This window comes from Babylonia areolata, chromosome 16 (genome assembly GCF_041734735.1).
Source record: "Babylonia areolata isolate BAREFJ2019XMU chromosome 16, ASM4173473v1, whole genome shotgun sequence".
Taxonomy (NCBI): Eukaryota; Metazoa; Mollusca; class Gastropoda; order Neogastropoda; family Buccinidae; genus Babylonia; species Babylonia areolata.
This window is the reverse complement of record NC_134891.1, coordinates 12,468,069-12,475,568: the sequence shown is the minus strand read 5'-3', so window position 1 is coordinate 12,475,568 and position 7,500 is coordinate 12,468,069. Positions and strand designations below refer to the sequence as shown.

Genomic DNA, 7,500 nt, shown 5'->3' with positions numbered 1-7,500 from the left:
CTCTCCCCCCCCCCCTTTATCTCTTCCCTCCCCCCCTCTCTCTCCATCCCCCCGCTTTCTCTCTTTCCTTTCACCCCTCTCCCTCCAGCCCCCCCCTTTCTCTCTTCCCTTTCCCTCCCCCCTCTCCCTCCCCCCGCTTTCTCTCTTCCCCTTCACCCCTCTCCCCCCCACTTATCTCTTCCCTCCCCCCCCCCCCTTCTCTCTTCCCTTTCCCCCTTCTCTCTCCCCCCCCCCTTTATCTCTTCCCTCCCCCCCCTCTCTCTCCCTCCCCCCGCTTTCTCTCTTTCCCTCCCCCCTCTCCCTCCATCCCCCCCTTTTCCTCTCTCTTCTTTCACCCCTCTCTCTCCATCCCCCCGCTGTCCTCTCTTTCCCTCCCCCCCTCTCCCTCCATCCCCCCCTTTCTCTCTTCCCTTTCCCTCCTCTCTCTCCATCCCCCCCTTTCTCTCTTCCCTTTCCCTCTCTCTCTCCTCCATCCCCCCCTTTCTCTCTTCCCTTTCCCTCCTCTCTCTCCATCCCCCCTTTCTCTCTTCCCTTTCCCTCCTTTCCCTCCTCTCCCTCCATCCCCCCCTTTCTCTCTTCTCTTTCCCTCCTCTCCACCACCACCCCCGGCCAATGCCTCTCCCATTCCCCCCCCTCTCAATAGGTCCTGGTAACTCATCCCCCCCTTGTCCTCACTTATTTCAATAATCAACACCGCTCTCACCCATACGTTAACATCCGCGACTCGGTTCTCTCTCAGAGCGTTTCGCCCGCCTCCCGCGCACACACCCCCCACACCCCCTTTCCTTCCCCCCCCTTCTCCTACATCCTATCCCCTCACCTGTTTGGTTATCTTTTTCCTCTTCTACCCCCAACACTGGAATGATTCGATTTCCCCCCCTTCACTCTTTCTTCCAACTCCCTTTTTTTGTCTTGTTGTTCCTTTTCTCCTACTGCTGCTTTTTCCCTTGCCATCCTCTCTCTCCTTCCACCCCCGTTTCCTCTCTCCTTCCTTTCTACTCCGTCACTGTCGTGCATCCTTCATTGCCGACGCCCGATCTCGCTTTCTGGGCTTTCACTCCCACTTTCACCGGAACCTCCTAAAAACGGCCCCGCTGACAATGCACTCTGTTTGGGATTGCTCTTTGATGCATCCCCCCTCTGTATTCTTTATTACTTTGCCACTATCCTCTCTCTATCCCCCCCTTTGTACTTCTCTATCTTTTCCACCCCTTCTCTCACATCCCCCACACACCCCCACACCACACACTCCCTCCTACATACCACTTTCCTGTTTCTCCTATCCTACACTCCTACCACCTTCATAACCCCACTAACTCACGCACACCACACCCCTTTTACTCTTGATTCCCTTTAACCCTTCCCTCCAAAAATCCCCACATTTTAACTTATTGCTAATCGTTTTGAGACGATTTAATCAATCATACGGCAGTTATCAGAGCCTTGTTCCTCTTCGTTGCTCCTGTTCCCGCTTACCTACAGGTCTCCAATCCCGACCCCTTCTGATATTCTTTTCAGAAGATACTTCCAATCCGTGCTGCTGTGTCACTTCCCTTTGCCTTTCGCTCGCATAATCCAATGCCCCACACTTCTCTCTTCTCTTTCTACCCCCTCTCTCTCCATCCCCCCCTTTCTCTCTTCCGTTTCCCTCCTCTCTCTCCATCCCCCCCTTTCTCTCTTCCCTTTCACCCCTCTCTCTCCATCACCCCCTTTCTCTCTTCCCTTTCACCCCTCTCTCTCCATCCCCCCCCTTTCTCTCTTTCCCTTTCCTTCCTCTCTCTCCATCCCCCCCTTTCTCTCTTCCCTTTCCCTCCTCTCTCTCCATCCCCCCCTTTCTCTCTTCCCTTTCACCCCTCTCTCTCCATCACCCCCTTTCTCTCTTCCCTTTCACCCCTCTCTCTCCATCCCCCCCTTTCTCTCTTCCCTTTCCTTCCTCTCTCTCCATCCCCCCCTTTCTCTCTTCCGTTTCCCTCCTCTCTCTCCATCCCCCCCTTTCTCTCTTCCCTTTCCCTCCTCTCTCTCCATCCCCCCCTTTCTCTCTTCCCTTTCCTTCCTCTCTATCCACCCCCCCCTTTCTCTCTTCCCTTTCCTTCCTCTCTCTCCATCCCCCCCCTTTCTCTCTTCCCTTTCCTTCCTCTCTCTCCATCCCCCCCTTTCTCTCTTCCCTTTCACCCCTCTCTTTCCATCCCCCCCTTTCTCTCTTCCCTTCCATCCCCCCCTTTCTCTCTTCCCTTTCACCCCTCTCCCTCCATCCCCCCTTTCTTCCCTTTCACCCCTCTCCCTCCATCCCCCCCTTTCTCTCTTCCTTTCCCCCCCTCTCTCTCCATCCCCCCCTTTCTCTCTTCCCTTCCATCCCCCCTTTCTCTCTTCCCTTTCACCCCTCTCTCTCCATCCCCCCCTTTCTCTCTTCCCTTTCACCCCTCTCCCTCCATCCCCCCTTTCTCTCTTCCCTTTCACCCCTCTCCCTCCATCCCCCCCCTTTCTCTCTTCCCTTTCCCTCCTCTCTCTCCATCACCCCCCTTTCTCTCTTCCTTTCCCCCCCTCTCCCCCCCCTTCATCTCTTCCCTCCCCCCCCTTTCTCTCTTCCCTTTCCCTCCTCTCTCTCCATCCCCCCCCCCCTTTCTCTCTTCCCTTTCCCTCCTCTCCCTCCATCCGCCCCTTTCTCTCTTCCTTTCCCCGCCTCTCCCCCCCCCACCCCCCCACCCCCCCAATGTCTCCCACCCTTTCAACCAGACATGGGAAATCCCGTGATAATGCTGAAACATGAGCTGAAAAAAAGAAAACGGGATAGGCTGAGCTGAGTGTGTTGATCGATTCCACTTTCTGTTCACTGCACCGCCCTATCAACAACAACAACAACAACAACAAAAGTAATGTTCTGGTGATGTAAAAGTCGCTGAATGTTCTCAGATATACATTCACTGTATGCAATCACTGTAGGTAATTTCAAATCACAGTGTCACTCATTCCAATCCCGTGTTCTCCAGTTTCGCGGATTAAAAAAAAAAAAAAAAAAAAAAATTTTAATTAAAAATTGGAAACCGTTCAGTTATGCACTCCCGAACGCTCGTGCACTTGAATCCCAAGTCACTGCACAGTTCACGGTCATCCAGCACCACACACACCACCACCACGCCCCGCCACACACACACTGACAAGAAATAGATAGGTAGGTAGACAGACATAGATAGATAGATAGATAGATAGATAGAGACAGACAGATAGATAGACAGACAGGGAGGAAAGAGCTCAACAAATATTCATTATTATCATTATCATTACAGACAGACAGACAGATAGATAGACATACAGACAAGATACAGATATACCTAGCAATCCCAAAAGTACGTAGATTTGACCTTTAGGAACCCCAAATCCAAAATGTAGGTCAGTAATCACCAAGCGGAATACAGACTTCTTAATTCAGTTTCTCTAAGGTTCCAGCGAGGAAGTCCTGCTGGAACCATTAATTTGACCTGCACAAGAGATTCATTCAATACTGCACTGGATAGTTGTACTGCTTCCAACAGGCGTCCCGACAGGGATTTGAAACTGGAAAACACGGCGAGACGACCACCACACAACTAAAAACTGGAATGACGCGAGCTGTGATGTGATGTGACTGGTCACCGGCACAGCCAGGCACGAACTGACGGTCCAGCAGCTGGCTCGCACACTCAACCGTACCTCTTGGGCAGTGCCCATGGACATAGACAGAGGTTGGTGGACTGTACCCTAAAAATAGGTGGACAGCGCATTCCTTCTTGATCCCCTTTGCTAACTGAAGCCAGCGGAAGTGTTCAATCAGCCATTTTGCTACTCGTGTCAGTACAGTGCGAAGCGGTAACTTCGTATATGTAGCCAAACGCTCAGCTGGCTACGATGACTGCTTCACGGCAAGCTTTCACTTGCTCGCGGCGTTAGTTAAGCTGACATTCCTGTGTGTGCCTCTACAGCAAGTTTGCGCTACGTGTCACTGCACTGTTTTCCTGTAATAACTTTGGTAAATAAACCACTGGCAGATATCAATCAAGACACAACATGGCATGTCGTGTGGGCAAGCATAATACCAATTCATCGAAAGGTACACGTACGGTTACAGTTCAGAAACTACCACCAGTTTGCAGATGACTTCTAAGCGGACTAACAGCCAGATACGAGTGTCAATATGGCGTCCAGTTGGCTTCAGCTTTCCTGGCTAATGAGCTATCCATCTATTTTTAGAACAGAGGCCACAACTCCATCAAACTTCACCTTTGAGGTGAGTATCGTTTATCAGTCAATGACACGTAACGCGTCACTGTCGGTGCCTGAGGGCAGCCCATGGGGTCTAGCAGAAAGGATCACAGACATCGCTGCTGCCAGCCACTGCCTGCCCGTCTGCCTCACCCACCGTCACGTGTGAAGGTTCCACTTCGATCGTTGTGCAAAGAATGTGTGTGTGATATTATGATGATCATCATCATAAACATAACATGACCACTCGAAGAAACTGATCGACGATGTTAGGATTGGACTGGACACATTCATCATTCATTCATTTCGTGCAATGATTTTCGCTGAATAAACCATCATAAATCTCTCTCTCTGTGTCTCTCTCAGAACCACACACGTGCGCTCAAATAATTTCCCAGACCGACCAAACGATGACTAACCTGGAGCTACAAAAGGTAGAAAATTAAAATGAAATGAAATAAAATAAAACAAAACAAAATAACAGCATGAAGACAAGTGGGGGTGGGGGGTTGTTCTACCAGGTCCTTTGTCGTCAGGACGGTTATACAGCAACAGTCCTTTACATGGTTGACCAACAGTGGGTAATAGTTTCAAGTGCTGTTTAAGGTCGCAGTAGTACACACGCATGCATGTGTGTGTGTGTGTGTGTGTGTGTGTGTGTGTCTGTGTCTGTGTGTTTCGCTGTCACCACTTGACCACTTCCTGAGGTCCACATCCTTTTGATTGTTAAATTTCAGTATTGAGTCTGATCGCACACACTGCTATGATACGCTACACTGTACACTCCAGTAAACAACACCACACCACATGACACATCCATTACCACAACACGACACATATCACACTACACTACACAGCACTTTACTATACCACATCCAACACCACAACACGACACATCACACTACACTACACAACACTTTACTATACCACATCAAACACCACAACACACGACACAAATCACACTACACTACACAACACTTTACTATACCACATCCAACACCACAACACGACACATATCACACTACACTACACAACACTTTACTATACCACATCCAACACCACAACACGACACATATCACACTACACTACACAACACTTTACTATACCACATCAAATACCACAACACACGACACATATCACACTACACTACACAACACTTTACTAAACCACATCAAACACCACAACACACGACACATATCACACTACACTACACAACACTTTACTTTTCCACATCAAACACCACAACACACGACACATATCACACTACACTACACACTGCACTACATATATATACAATACACTGCACTACAAAACACTGCACATCCAACACCACAACACGACACATATCACACTACACTACACAACACTTTACTATACCACATCCAACACCACAACACACGACACATATCACACTACACTACACAGCGCTTTACTATAGCACATCCAACACCACAACACGACACATATCACACTACACTACACAACACTTTACTATACCACATCCAACACCACAACATGACACATATCACACTACACTACACAACACTTTACTATACCACATCAAACACCACAACACACGACACATATCACACTACACTACACAACACTTTACTAAACCACATCCAACACCACAACACGACACATATCACACTACACAACACTTTACTAAACCACATCAAACACAGCACGACACATCACACTACACTACACAACACTTTACTATACCACATCAAACACCACAACACATCACATATCACACTACACTACACAACACTTTACTATACCACATCAAACACTACAACATGACACATATCACACTACACAACACCACAAACACAGCACGACACATCACACTACACTACACAACACTTTACTAAACCACATCAAACACCACAACACGACACATATCACACTACACTACACAGCACTTTACTATAGCACATCAAACACCACAACACACGACACATATCACACTACACTACACAGCGCTTTACTATAGCACATCAAACACTACAACACGACACATATCACACTACACTACACAGCACTTTACTATACACATCAAACACCACAACACACGACACATATCACACTAAAACTACACACACTACTAAACACATCAAACACTAACACTACAAAACACTACACTAACACACTTTACCATACACATCAAACACTACAACACACACACATATCACACTACACAACAACATTTACTATACCACATCCAACACCACAACACAACACATATCACACTACACAACACTTTACTATACCACATCAACACCACAACACACACACATATCACACTACTACACAACACTTTACTAAACCACATCCAAACACCACAACACACACACATATCACACTACACTACACAACACTTTACTAAACCACATCCCAAAAACCACAACACACGACACCTATCACACTACACTACACATACACTATATATACAATACACACACAAAACTACAAAACACTAGCACAACACTTTACCATACCACATCCAACACCACAACACAACGACACATATCACACTACACTACACAACACTTTACTATACCATATCCAACACCACAACACAACACATATCACACTACACTACACAACACTTTACTATACCACATCAAACACAGCACGACACATATCACACTACACTACACAACACTTTACTATACCACATCAAACACAGCACGACACATCACACTACACTACACAACACTTTACTATACCACATCAAACACAGCACGACACATCACACTACACTACACAACACTTTACTATACCACATCCAACACCACAACACGACACATATCACACTACACTACACAACACTTTACTATACCACATCAAACACAGCACGACACATCACACTACACTACACAACACTTTACTATACCACATCCAACACCACAACACGACACATATCACACTACACTACACAACACTTTACTATACCACATCAAACACCACAACACACGACACATATCACACTACACAACACTTTACTATACCACATCAAACACAGCACGACACATATCACACTACACTACACTACAGCAACCTTAACCCCCATACCTGCATCAACACTGCACGGACTTCACACTCCTCCAACACTTTACTAACTAACACCAACCAAACACCCACAACCCCGACACATATCAAAACACACTAAAAAGCATTGACTATTCACATCCAACAACAGACGACGACACATTATCACACTACACTACACAACACTTTACTATACCACATCAAACA

The 7,500-nt window shown here is 47.3% G+C and overlaps 1 protein-coding gene across 11 annotated transcripts in view; it reads right to left on the bottom strand.

Moving 5' to 3' along the window:
- LOC143291160 (transmembrane and coiled-coil domains protein 2-like) overlaps positions 1-7,500 on the bottom strand; it is a 218,752-nt gene that overhangs the window by 99,394 nt on the left and 111,858 nt on the right. The window lies entirely within an intron of this gene.